Below are 15,018 nucleotides of genomic sequence, written 5' to 3' on the forward strand. Positions count from 1 at the left end.
CTCCCCCCACTTGTGTTCCCTCTCTTGCTGTGTCTCTCTCTGTCAAATAAATAAATAAAATCTTAAAATAAATAAATTCTGTTTAAAAAAAAAGAATACAAAAATACTAATTCAAAGGAATACATGTATCCCAATGTCTATAGCAGCACTGTCTACAATAGCCAAGATATGGCAGCAGCCCAAGTGTCCATTGATTGTTGAATGGATAAAGAAGAAAAGTTGTGGGGTGTGTGTGTATACACACACATAGAGAGAGAGAGAGAGTGGAACATTATTCAGCCACAAAAAAAGATGAAATCTGGCCATTTGCAACAACATGGATAGAGCTAGAATGTATTATGCTACGTGAAATAAGTCAGAGAGGGACAAATACCATATTTCACTCATGTGGAATTTAAGAAACAAAACAAATGAGCAAAGGGGTAAAAAAAAAAAAAAAAAAGAGGGAGTCAAACCAAGAAACAGACTCTTAGCTATAAAGAACAAACTGATAGTTACCAGAGGGGAGGTGGATGGGGGGATGGATAAATTAGGTGATGGGGATTAAGGAGGGCACTAGCTGTGATTAGCACTGGGTGTTGTATGAAAGTGTTGAATCATTATATTGTACACCTGAAACTAATATTACACTGTATGTTAACTAACTGGAATTTAAATAAAACCTGAGCTTGGGTGGCTCAGTCAGTTAAGCATCTGACTCTTGATCTCAGCTCGGGTCTTGATCTCAGGGTTGTGAGTTAAAAAAAAAAAAGAAAAGGGCCCCTGGGTGGCTCAGTGTTAAGCGTCTGCCTTGGGCTCAGGTCATGGTCCCAGGGTCCTGGGTTCAAGTCACGCATTAGGCTCCCTGCTCCGCAGGAAGCCTGCTTCTCCCTCTCCCACTCCCCCTGCTTGTGTTCCCTCTCTCGCTGTGTGTCTCTCTGTCAAATAAATAAATAAAATCTTTAAAAAAAAAAGAAAGAAAGAAAGAAAAGAAATCAAGATCTGTGCACTAGATGTGATACTTGTTACTGGTGTATCATTGATTCCAGGCCCTCTCAGCTAACAGACAAAATATATGTATAAATATGTGTATATTTATATACATAAAAAATATGGGTTTCTAGACATTTTCCATAACTTCCTGTTTCTTGGTTGGTTATTTGCTGATATAATCTTACCTTTTCACCTGAAATTTTTATGTTTAACCTTTCTAAAAGATCTTAGGAAATCTTTTTTTTTTTTTTAAAGATTTTATTTATTTATTTGACAGAGAGAGACACAGCAAGAGAGGGAACACAAGCAGGGGGAGTGGGAGAGGGAGAAGCAGGCTTCCCGCCGAGCAAGGAGCTCGATGCGGGACTCGATCCCAGGACCCTGGGATCATGACCTGAGCCGAAGGCAGACGTTTAACGACTGAGCCACCCAGGCGCCCTGATCTTAGGAAATCTTAAAGGAAATTTTTCTTAGCCATTATTGTTCGATGATAGGGTGAAAACCCATATTTAAGAATTTCCTTTTGTTTTGAACAATTTAGAAATTTTAGTTTGTCATTTGCCAGTTAAAATCTAAGTGAAAAATACAGGAAGATCAGATATAGGTCTTTAGTCAATTGAGAAAAAAAATATAAGGTGAAATCATACTACTTTAGAGTATCTCTTTAAATGTGTACAATTAAGGGCGCCTGGGTGGCTCAGTCGTTAAGCGTCTGCCTTCGGCTCAGGTCATGGTCCCAGGGTCCTGGGATAGAGCCCTGCGTTGGACTCCCTGCTCGGCGGGAAGCCTGCCTCTTCCTCTCCCACTTGTGTTCCCTCTCTCGCTGTCTCTCTCTGTCAAATAAATAAAATCTTTAAAAAAAAAATGTGTACGATTAGATGTTACTTTGAGAGTTTTATCCGAGGACAGTAGTATTTAATTTAAAAACCTCAGTAAAAGTATGGGTATTTACTGTGAAAGGATATTACTATACTTTAACTGGACACTTGGAAAAATAAATATTTCATAGAAGGCTACATATTATGTTGACATCTATGTCTTAAGAAGATAGACTACCTATGGGGTGCCTGGGTGGCTCAGTCGGTTAAGTGGCTGCCTTTGGCTCAGGTCATGATCCTGGGATCCTGGGATCGAGTCCTGCATTGGTGCTCCCTGCTCAGCAGAGAGCCTGCTTCTCCCTCTCCCTCTGCTTGCTGTTCCCCCGCTTGTGCTCTCTCTCTCTAGCTCTCTGATAAATAAATAAAATCTTTAAAAAAAAAAGAGAGAGACTACTTAGAACATTTAATGCCTAATTAAAAAAATACAATTCCAAGACTGAAAATTCAGTAATAAAATTATAAAAATACTCCTATTTTCTTGTTTAACAATGTTCAAACAATACAAAGTTTTCAATCAGGAAAATTAGTCAATTATGAAATCTTTTGGTTTTACAATAAGTTTTGAAATGTTTCTTTCCTATTTAAGGAATTTGTTCTGTTATCCCTTTACTGAATCAATAGTTTCTTCTCTCCTGGATCATTCTCATCAATATAGACAAACTTTAATGTTTACCATAAAACAAAATTTAATTTGAAACCATTTCTCCATCTAGTCATACTGGCCTTTCTTGCAGAGTTTCCCAAGCAAGGTTACAGTTCTCTGCTATCTTTACATTCTGGCCCCTCCTTATCGAGAAATTTCTCGATATTGCATTTATTACTCTTTTCTAAAATTGTGCTAGGTTAACCATTTTTTGAATGTACAGTTCAGTGGCATCATGTGCATTCACATTGTTCAACCATCACCACCATCTGTTTCCAGAAATTTTTTAACTTCCTAAACAAACTCTGTACCCATCAAACAAACCTCCTGTTCCCCCACTATTCTCAGCCCTTGGCAACCAACATTCTACCTGTCTCTGAATTTGACTTCTCTAGATACTTCATAGTAGTGGAATGATACATCATTTTCTCTTTGCATCTGGATTATTTCACTTAGCTTTTTTCTAAGGTTCATCCACGTTGCAGCATGTGTCAGAATTTCATTCCTTTTTCTTTCTTTCTTTTTTTTTTTTTTTAAGATTTTATTTATTTGAGATAGAGAGTGAGTGGAGGGGAGAGGAAGAGAGAATCTGGAGCAAACTCTGAACTGAGCACAGAGCCTGACGCCAGGCTTGATCCCACAACTGCAAGATCATGACCTGAGCCGAAACCAAGAGTCTGACACAACCAACTGAGCCACGCAGGTGCCCCAGAATTTCATTCCTTTCTAAGGCTGAATCATATTTCATTATATACAGGTACCATATTTTCTTTATTCATTCATCTGTCAATGAACATTTGGGTTATTTCCACTTTTTGGCTCTTGCGAATAATGCTACTATGAACATTGATGTATAAGTATCTGAGTTCCTGCTCTCAGTGATTTTGGGTAGATACTTAGAAGAAGAATTGGTGAATCATATGATAATTCAATGTTTAATTTTTTGAGGAACTGCTATACTCTTTTCCATAGTGGCTGTACCATTTTATATTCATACCATAAACACATAAGGATTCCAGTTTCTCCACAACCTCCCCAACAGTTGTTATTTGCCATTTTTTGTTAATAGCCATCCTAATGGAAGTGAAATGGTATCTCATTGTGGTTTTGATTTGCATTCCCCTGGTGATCTTTTCATGTATTTATTGGCCATTTGCATCTCCCCTTTGGAGAAAGGTCTATTCCAGTCCTTTGCTCTTTTTTTTTTTTTTTTTAATTTTATTTATTTGCGAGAGAGAGAATGAGAGACAGAGAGCATGAGAGGGAGGAGGGTCAGAGGGAGAAGCAGACTCCCCGCCGAGCAGGGAGCCCGATGTGGGACTCGATCCCGGGGACTCCAGGATCATGACCCGAGCTGAAGGCAGTCGCCTAACCAACTGAGCCACCCAGGCGCCCAGCCCTCTTTCATCTTTTAATTACTTACATTGGGACCACCCAGAATAATGCAGGGTAACCTTCTGATTTGATTTGATTTTTTTTAAAGATTTTATTTATTTATTTGAGAGAGAGAGAGAATGAGAGACAGAGCACATGAGAGGGGGGAGGGTCAGAGGGAGAAGCAGACTCCCTGCTGAGCAGGAAGCCTGATGCGGGACTCGATCCCGGGACTCCAGGATCATGACCTGAGCCGAAGGCAGTCGCTTAACCGACTGAGCCACCCAGGCGCCCCCTTTGCTCATTTTTTAATTGGGTTGTTTTCTGTTGAGTTGTAGTTCTTTAAATATTCTGGATATTAATCCCTTATCAGGTATATGATTTGTAAATTTCTTCTCCCATTCTGGTTGCCTTTCAGTCTTGCTAGTGTTCTTTGATGCCCAAAAGTTTTTAAATTCGATGAAGTCCAATTTTTCTTTTGTTGCCTGTGCTCTTGATGTCATGTACAAAAAATCATTGCCAAATTCAATGTCCTGAAGCTTTCTCCCTGTGTTTTCTCCTAAGACTTCTATAGTTTTAGCTCTTACAGTTAGGTTTTGACCCATTTTGAGTTAATTTTTTGTATATTGTGTCAAGGGTCCAACTTCATTCTTTTACAACTGGATATCTAGTTATCCCAGTACCATCTGTTGAAAAGACTGCTCCTGGGAGTTCTTATCTGTAACTTTGAATGCTAAAAGACAGTAGAGTGATACTCCAAGTTCTAAAGGATATGTCTTTACTGTGGAGGTCAGTACTCCACCAAACTATCAATCAAAAGTGAGAAGAGATAGAAAACCCAGAAATGGACCCACAACTATGTGGTTAAGTAATCTTCAACAAAGCAGGAAAGAATATCCAATGGAAAAAAGAGTCTCTTCAACAAATAGTGTTGGGAACACTGAACAGCCACATGCAGAAGAATGAAACTGGACCACTTTCTTACACCAAAAGACAAAAATATATTCAAAATGGATGAAAGACCTAAATGTAAGAAGGCAGCCTTCAAAATCCTAGAGAAGAACACAGGCAGCAACCTCTTTGACCTCAGCTGTAGCAACTTCTTACACGTCACTGGAGGCAAGGGAAACAAAAGCAAAAATGAACTATTGGGACTTCATCAAGATAAAAAGCTTCTGCACAGCAAAGGAAATAATCGATAAAACTAAAAGGCAGCCATAGAATGGGAGCAAATATTTGCAAATGACATATCCAATAAAGGGTTGGTATCCAAAAATCTATAAGGAACTTATCAATCTCAACACCCAAAAAAACAAATAATCCAGTTAAGAAATGGGCAGAAGACATGAGTAGACATTTTTCCAAAGAAGACATCCAACAAACACTTGAAAGAAAAGATGCTCAATATCACTCAACATCAGGGAAATACAGATCAAAACCATGATGAGATACCACCTCACACTTGTCAGAACAGCTAAAATTAATGACCCAAACAACAGGTGTTGGAGGGTGCAGAGAAAGGGGAACCCTCTTACACTGTTGGTGGGAATGCAAACTGGTGCAGCCACTCGGAAAACAGTATGGAGGTTCCTCAAAATGTTACAAATAAAACTACCGTGGGCGCCTGGGTGGCTCAGATGGTTAAGCGTCTGCCTTCGGCTCAGGTCATGATCTCAGGGTCCTGGGATCGAGTCCCGCATCGGGCTCCCTGCTCCTTGGGAGCCTGTTTCTCCCTCTGCCTTTCTCCCTCTGCCTTTCTCTCTCGCTCTGTCTCTCATGAATAAAAAAATAAATAAATAAAAAAAAAAAAATAAAACTACCGTATGATTCGTGATTGCACTCCTAGGTATTTACCCATAGGATACAAAGATACTGATTTGAAGAGGTACATGCACCCTGATGTTTACAGTGGCATTATCAACAATAGCCAAACTGGAAAAAGCTCAAATGTCCATCAACTGATGAATGGATAAAGAAGATGTGGTATGTATATACAATGGAATATTACTCAGTTATCAAAAAGAATGAAATCTTGCCAATTTCAACAACATGGATGGAGCTAGAGCATATTATGCTAAGTGAAATAAGTCAATCAGAGAAAGACAAATACCATATGATTTCACTCATATGTGGAATTTAAGAAACAAAATAAATGAACATATGGGGTGGGGAGAGAGAGGGAAATAAACCATAAGAGACTCCTAATGATAGAGAACACACTGAGGGTTATTGGAGGGAGGTGGGTGGGGGATGGGCTAGATGGTGATGGGTATTAAGGAGGGCACTTGTTATGATGAGCACTGGGTGTTGTATGTAAGTGATGAATCACTGAATTCTACTCCTGAAACCAGTATTGCACTATATTTTAACTAACTAGAATTTAAATAAAAATTTGGGGGAAAAAAGTGAGAAGAGAAGAATTCTCAAATATATAAGCTTCAAAACCTCCTATTACTCCTTTCTCAAGAAGCTGCCAGAGGATGTGCTGCTTCTAAACTACGAAGAAAACCAAGAAAAAGGAAAACAGAGAAACCAGAAAACAGGACAGTCAACACAAGAGAAGAACTACTAGTACTAGAGGAAAGAAGGCTGGAGAGAATTGGGAGAGGTAGGTCACCAGGGTTAAAAGTGGAACTTATATGTTATTTGAAAATCCGGCAAAATCATTCTTACAGTAGCTTGGCTGATCTCTTTACAGAATTTGGAAAAAAGTAAAGTTTTAAGTGCATAGGTAAAGAAGCAAAGCAATTCACTACAGGAAAACAAAGTAGAATTGTAATAAAATATGCTTAGCTCAGCAGTGAACAGTATTTACTTAGTCATAGTCAAATATTATATACTCATTTAACCAAAAATTGTGATATAATTTCATCCTGAAGGAAAAACTGTCGTTTGTAGCTTACAAGGAATATATTCTCAAATACGGTAACAATATCAGTGTCTACAATTGATGTCAAGTGTAAGCACATTATTTAGAATTATGGAGGTAAATAGAAGAATCAGCTAAAATTATAGAAAGGCTACATTTAATGAGGACTGGGACTAGGGACAGATGGTAAGGTAGAAGGAGCCTTATGGGACTTTTTATTAAAAAAAGTGAGTATGGCCCAGTGGGTAAGAGCATAGCCTGTGGAACTAGACTGCCTGGCTTTGAGTCCCATTTAAAATTGTTTCTACCCCATAGGGATGGTTGTGAAGAATAAATGTATAATGTTAAAAGTGTGCTGGATGCATGGCATGTTCTATATGTTGGCTAATAGTTGTAGTAATACTAATTATTTAAATGTTGTGCAGATATTACATTATTAACCTTTTTTGTTTAAGTAGGCTCTGTGCCCAGCGTGGAGCCCAATGCTTGACGCAAACTCACGACCGTGAGATCAAGACCTGAGGGGAGATCAAGAGTCAGACACCTAGGGGCGCCTGGGTGGCTCAGACGGTTGGGCGTCTGCCTTCAGCTCAGGTCATGATCCCAGCGTCCTGGGATCGAGCCCCACATTGGGCTCCCTGCTCAGTTGGTGGCTTGCTTCTCCCTCTCCTACTCCCCCTGCTTGTGTTCCCTCTCTCTCTGTCTCTATGTCAAATCAATTAAAAAAAAAAAAAAAAGTCAGACACCTAACTGATTGAGCCACCCAGGCACCCCTTACATTGTTAACTTTTAAAACATGGTTTTTGTAAAGGATATTGAAGTCACTCTGAGAAAAGATAACGAAATCTTGAACTAAGACTATGGTAGTGGGTTTGGAAAGGAGCAGATTATTGACATATTTGGGAAATAATAAGACTGGGTCATTATGAGAGGAGAGTATAAGGGTCAAGGATGTTCCTTTTGTTTGTTTGTTTGAGTAACTGGATAGATGGTGGCTACCAAAACCCAAAAATATGAATAACGAAGAATGGATTGGGGGAAGCTTGGGAAATTCCTGGGTGACAGGGATAATGAGTTTGATTTGGGGTATTTTGAGTTTTCAGATACCTTTAAGTTGACTTTAGAGGTTATTGAATCAAGATATTGATGGAAGTTAAGTCAGCAAAGTTAACCTTAGAAGACAAAGTGTAGCTCTCTGGTGTGCATCTCTGTTCTAAAAGTTGAGTTAATGAGTGTTGAAGAAATTGAGGAATTTATTTAGTGATATAGCAAATGTTAGGACTGATATGATTCCAATAAAAGTTGGGATGAAGAACACATTGGGATGCTTAAAACACATAGGGGTATTGTGTCCAGTGGTAGAACTGAGAAGAGTAAGACTTTTCCATCAATTTCAAAGAACTGTTTAAAAATCAGTTTATGGGGGCACCTGGGTGGCTCAGTTGGTTAAGCATCTGCCTTGGGCTCATGTCATGATCCCAGGGTCCTGGGATCAAGCCCTGCTTCGGGCTCCCTGCTCAGCGGGGAGTCTGCTTCTCCCTCTCCCTCTGCCTGCTTCTCTCCCTGCTTATGCTCTCTCTCTCTCTCTGTCAAATAAATAAAAATCTTCAAAAAATAAAAAATAAAAAAAATAAAAATCAGTTTATGTAGGGAATGCCTGGGTGGCTCAGCTGGTTGAGTGTCCAACTCTTGATCTTTACTCAGGTCTTGATCTCAAGGTTGTGAGTTCAAGCCCCGAGTTTGGTTCTGTGTTAGGTGCAGAGCCTATTTAAAAAAAAAAAAAAAAATCAGGGGCACCTGGGTGGCTCAGTGGTGGCTCAATTGGTTAAGCGTCTGCCTTCTGCTCAGGTCATGATCCCAGAGTGCCAGGATCAAGCCCCTCATCGGGCTCCCTGCTCAGCGGGGAGTCTGCTTCTCTCTCTGCCCTTCACCCTGTTTGTGCTCTCCCTCTCTTCTCTCTTTCTCAAATAAATAAATAAAATCTTAAAAAAAAATCAGTTTATGTAGGGTGTTAAAAAGTTTGGGAGGGCGCCTGGGTGGCTCAGTTGGTTAAGCGACTGCCTTCGGCTCAGGTCATGATCCCGGAGTCCCTGGATCGAGTCCCGCATCGGGCTCCCTGCTCAGCAGGGGGTCTGCTTCTCCCTCTGCCCTCTTCCCTCTCGTGCTCTCTGTCTCTCATTCTCTCTCAAATAAATAAATAAATCTTAAAAAAAAAAAAAAGTTTGGGAAATAGTGGTGATGGTTGCACAACATTGTGAATGTAATGTCTCTGATTTGCTCATTTAAAAGTGGTTAAAATTGCAAGTTTTATGTTTTATAGTTTTACCACAATTTAAAAAATTAATAATGTAATATACTCAAAACTCTAATTTCATATACTTTATTTTTTTAAAAAGATTTTATTTATTTGACAGAGAGAGACACAGTGAGAGAGGGAACACAAGCAGGGGGAGTGGGAGAGGGAGAAGCAGGCTTCCCACTGAGCAGGGAGCCCGATGCAGGACTCGATCCCAGGACCCTGGGATCATGACCTGAGCCAAAGGCAGACGCTAACGACTGAGCCACCCAGGCGCCCCTAATATCATATACTTTAAATCAATGAATTGTATGATGTCTAAATTATATTTGAATATAATTCAAATATATGACTCTTAAAAAATCAGTCTATGTATAGAGCTAAGCCAGAAATTTCTGTAGAAGTCAAGTTAAAGGGAACTGGTCTAGTCCCTTGAAAACTGTCTTAAGCATCCTATTGGACTGCTTTGTCTCTGGTACTCAGTAAATATTTTTTAAGTGAATCAATAAACAAATGAACGAATAAGTGGACTTAAATGCAATATATGTAAATCTGTCTATCTGGTGTCTGGCTATGAGGTTGCAAGTTTGGGTTTGCGAATGTGATAATCACTGTGGTCCCTGTCCTCTTAAAATATAGTCATAACTCTCATATACCATTCTTTGTTTTACAAATTTGTTTTTACAAATACTCTTAAAAAGAAACGTGCATTTGGTGAATCTTTTCCTTGTCTATTCTGATGAATTCAGTCCAAGGAGAGACGTGATTGCCTACCTTCTGATATGAAAACCTGAAGACCTGGTAGGTGTCACGACACAAAGAAGATTACTAGACTAGCCCCCAGAATCTCCATTCATTTTGGAGATACGAAAGAGTGAATTAAAGACATGACCCTAAAGCAGAAATAAGAGCAAACCCCAGAGAGTCCTGATGATACAGTTCTGCAAGCGACAGCAAACCTATCTCTTCTCAAGGTAGATTTTATTACTTAAAAGGGCTTCCCATTACAGCTCTCAAATTACCAATTTATTTTCTCCTACTTTATAATCTAAGACAACATTGGTATAAAATGACATTTAGAAAGAAGCCAGTGAAGTAATAAGTGTACAAACATATTTATAGTTCCAAGTAAAAAATAAATTTGCATTGCATATTATCACTGTCTATCAATTAGCCAATTGTTTTTTGAGGAGTTGTTGATGTGGGAAACAAAGGCAGAAGAAAAATTAGTAAATTTCCTTACCATCTACAGCCCCAATTGACAAGTTCTTAAAACAGGCAGAGTGACATTCCTGTAGGGACTCAACTGCCTCAATGCTGCTACTTGGCTAAGGGCAAGAGACAGTCTTAGCCCTACCCCCAGGATCCTGTAAGTCTCCTTTAACATATAAAAATTCCTTTGGAAACTTCCTTTATCTCTACCCACCCCCCCTCCCCCAAGATACATGTTAGCAATCATCCCCCAAGCATGACCCACGGATACACATCTGAAGGGTCTCATTACTGAATTTTTACTAAACAGTAAGAAATGACCTTTCCTAACGATAGCAAGCCCCCTCAGGATCCTGGAAACCTTGTTTCCAAAATACCTGGGAGGCTTACACTATCCCTAACCCCCTCCCAACTTGAAAGTCTATAATGGGCCGCTCCTCATGACCCCAGTGCAGCTCTTTCTGCCCACAGGTCCTGTCCCTGTGCTTTAATAAAACCACCTTTTTGCAACAGACATCTCAAGAATTCTTTCTTGGCCATTGGCTTTGAACCCTAGGGTCTTTCCTACGTCATTGTGACTTGGGGAAAGGATGCTTAGCAGGTGAAATTGTTGGTGTAGGTTTACAGTTGAACTTGAGTAAAAACTCAGCAGGATCAGTAATTGTCTTCTGCCTGAGTGTAAGGACTTAAAGTCAGATGTCATCTACAGGGCAAGGGAAATGGATCAAAGGTTTGAGTTGGTAACAAGTGTCTCTAAAACATACAATAATAAAGGCAACTACTTTGTTGACTGAGATGGATGGAAAAGTCGAGGAGTAACTGCTCTGGAAGTGAAAGGAATGATTTCTAAAGACATGCTTTAACTTTTCAAAGAGCCATCACATGTGCATTTTTAAAAGCAATTTCAGAAGGTTAAGAAGGGAAGATGTAATCTTTATGGTTGAAGAAAATACAGGGAAGAGGTTAGCATTTCTTTGCTCATACTTGTCTCTGCTTTAAGTTGCCAAGATGAGTTAACGTCTAAGATTTAAAGAAGCTCCGCTGCACTTAAGTGCCCAAATCCACCCCCAGCTAATCCTACTCTTTCTAACACATGTGTACCCATAACGAAAGAGCAGAAGCAGAAGGAACACAGGCCCTCTTGGCTACTTGAATACTTCTGAGGTGCTGGTAACACCCAGAATATCAGGAATTCCTTTCCAAAATCTACGTTGTTTTACCGACTTTACATCCATTCTTTCCTTCAACAGCTAGTCTTCTTCCCTTGAGTCCTTCAGAGCACGTGGTTCTTAAACCTAGCTGCACAGTAGAATTACCTATGGAGCTTTAAAAATACCAACTGCAAGCCAATTGAATTTGAATCTCTAGGGTAAGAGATTCAGCATAGGTTAAGAACAGCCACTTACCTAGGCTTCTAAAACTCCCCAGGTGATTCTATTATGTTCCAGGCCTGAGATCTGATTAGAGCCATGGCTCTTTGGGGTTAAGTATAACCCCTGGACAGACAGTAACAGCATCCTAGGAAACTTGTTAGAAATACAAATTCACGAGCCCTGCCCCACTTACTGAATCAGATAGGGTAGTGGGGTCTAGAAATCTGTTGTAACAAAGTTCCAGGTGATTTCAATGCAAGCTAAAATATGAGTACCACTGATTCTAAGTGGGTGTTTTTGAAATTTTAATGTGTAGTTGAATTATCTTATTCAAATGCAAATTATGACTCAGTAAGGTTGGGATGGTGCTTGAGATTCTAAATTTCTAACAAGCTCTCAGAGGATGCTGCCAGTCTACTGACCACACTTTGAATAGCAAAGTGCTAGGATACAACTTTATTTCTATGGAATTATCCAGTACATTATATAGGAAAACAGTTACACCTCAGTTAGTCACGGGTTTATATAAAGAATAGACTTTTCATGGTAAGTTTACCTTTTTTTTTTAATTAACACAATCTGGTGAATCTGCACATTAGCTCCTTTGGTCCTGAGGAAAATCTTTCTGGGTTTTGGTCCAAAATTTTCTAGTGTTTTCAAAGTTCTTCATGAAATCATTGGCTTCCTAGGATTCTGCTTATAAGAATATTCCTAGGGCGCCTGGGTGGCTCAGTTGGTTAAGCGACTGCCTTGGGCTCAGGTCATGATCCTGGAGTCCCTGGATCGAGTCCCGCGTCGGGCTCCCTGCTCGGCGGGGAGTCTGCTTCTCCCCCTGATCCTCCCCACTCTCATTCTCTCTCTAACTCATTCTCTCTCTCAAATAAATAAATAAAATCTTAAAAAAAAAAAAAGTTATTCTACTCCTGCAAAAACGGTCCAAATGGTACCTCTATTCCCTTTGTCTCACTTGCCAAAATCTTTCATTTCCAAACCCAGTTTCTATAGCGGCCTCTATCCAGCATCCCCATTCTCAGTCCTATAGTTATCTCTAGATTTTAATTGCTTATAACATTTACTAGCAAAAATCTAATTATATCCAAGAATTATATCTAATTATACAACATTCAGATAAGTATGGTCTGTTAGAATGCTAGTTTCCCTGGGATCACTCATATTTGGGGGAGAAATCTGGCTCTTGTTGCAGATACTGAATACTATTCTGCTAGAGCCTCCCTTCTTTCTGCCTTACCTTGTTTGGTTTATAATAGAACTAAGGAAGAACACACACTCAATTCAAGTTTGGATACATTAATCAAATGTGACACGTGTATTCTGTATTTAGAATAAATCTTCTTGAATATATGAAATAATTAACTTTTTATATAGACTTTTATTGTGAAGTATAAAATATCTGGAAATGATTTTAAAACTTTTCAGTTACAGTGTTAATTAAATAATCTTTATGAGAGAAAACACCACATTAAAAAATTACATTCATAACAAACAATCTAAAATTCATTCATATGTTAAAATAATTAATAGTAATTACAACATTAGCAAATCATGAAATTCAGAAACTTTTGTAACCACAGATCTAAATCAGGGGTCTCAAACTCAGATGTGTTCAGGGCTAAGAAGGAAACACAAAGTAGTGAAGTAGCCTGATAAAAAAGGGAGTCTATCAGACTGTGGCAAACTAGGGAATGCATGCCCAGTCAAAAGACTTCAAATTCAGTTTTGAAATATTATGTACACTGAATAAACAGCTGTGGGCCAAGCTGGCCTGTATTGACTGCCAGTTTGCAGCTCTGGCCTAAATGAATTTTTAGCAGTTTATGTACGCAATTCTCAAAATGGCAGACAGCACTTTTTAAAATACATATGTTGTCACTTTATATATATAACTATTATATATATATATAACACTTATGTATATAGCTATTAGTGTTATATATGTAACATATATACCTTACACATTATATATATATATACATAATGTTATATATATGTGTATATATAGATATATAGATATATATAGAAAGCTTGAGTCACTATTTTGGGATAAGTGGATATAAAAACTTTAAGAAAAGGTATTTCGCACCTTGAATTAATCAATTTAGGAAGTTGCGTGGATAATATTCTTAAAAACATCTGGTTAAGAGATGAAATTTTTAAAATACTTCCTTTCACATTTATTTGGGAAAAACTAGTTATGCCTAAAGGTTAATTAAAATGAAATGAAATTTCATTCTTTTACCAACAGAAAGTCATATGCCACAGTACATTATTGCTTAGTAAGAAATATTTAGGTAAAAAATAAATATTGGTTTTACTAAGGTATAATTCAGAAAGCATTCAATCATATTGCCTCATTACATACTAAGAAAATACTTGTAATTCATTTGACAATAAGTCTTACTTTATCTTTAAAGGGTATTTTGTTTAAGAATTTTAATACATTTTATACTTTCAGTTAAAAGTAAAGGTTCTAGTCTGAAGATATAAAATTGCTATAGGCCAAGTGGCTGTAACCAAATAGGTCTGGTTTGCTATGCCAAAGCAGTTTTACAGAATTTACAATTTTGTATACCATCAATGACTTCACATTAGTGACTTTGAAATAATTTTTAAAAAGTTAAAGTGATGGAGACATTAGTGATAAATAAAATCTTTTAAAAGTCTATGAAGGCACATTATAATTCAAATATCCTTGCTAGATCAGGAATACATATTTTAAAATAATCCATAGACAACACAGATTTCAAACAAATAAAACTCAAATACATTTATTCCAAACCTTGATACAATTCCCAAAAATATTTTCTACTTTTTTCAAACATTTTAGATCTTAGCTTGAGAAGTTTAACATAAAAAGTACCAAATCTAACCATATAATCTTCCACTTAAAAAAGTTAGTAGTTATTATATTTTTTCTGTAAAATGAAGTTATATGGAACAAATCAATTTCATATTTAATTTCTGAAATTAAAAAGCCAAAGCTATTAAGTATATCTAACTAAAGTTAGATGTTTAGCAAACCCAGAGTAGGTATATAAGAAAATGTTAAGACACAGTATCAAGTAATGTAATAGGTCTTTCATTATTTCCATTTCTCATGAATTGAAACTTCTTAAGTAGGGGAAATATGTTTGGCATCATTTTCTAACCTCGTATTTGGCAAAATTTTAAAGTTCAGCCAAGTCATATGCATCTTATCTGTATTCCCACATTTGTTTTAATTATTAAAGCTACTTAAGTAGGAAGCAATCAGGATTTTTTTAGAATTCAAAGTTAACGGATCTTATACATCATTAAGTATTGCCATGGCAGGGGCGCCTGGGTGGCTCAGTCGTTAAGCGTCTGCCTTCGGCTCAGGTCATGATCCCGGGGTCCTGGGATTG

General features: G+C 38.0%; 1 long non-coding RNA gene across 1 annotated transcript in view; it reads left to right on the plus strand.

Moving 5' to 3' along the window:
- Positions 1-15,018, plus strand: part of LOC110573017 — a 38,942-nt gene that overhangs the window by 22,196 nt on the left and 1,728 nt on the right. The window lies entirely within an intron of this gene.

Source organism: Neomonachus schauinslandi, chromosome 2 (genome assembly GCF_002201575.2).
Source record: "Neomonachus schauinslandi chromosome 2, ASM220157v2, whole genome shotgun sequence".
In the NCBI taxonomy this organism is placed as follows: Eukaryota; Metazoa; Chordata; class Mammalia; order Carnivora; family Phocidae; genus Neomonachus; species Neomonachus schauinslandi.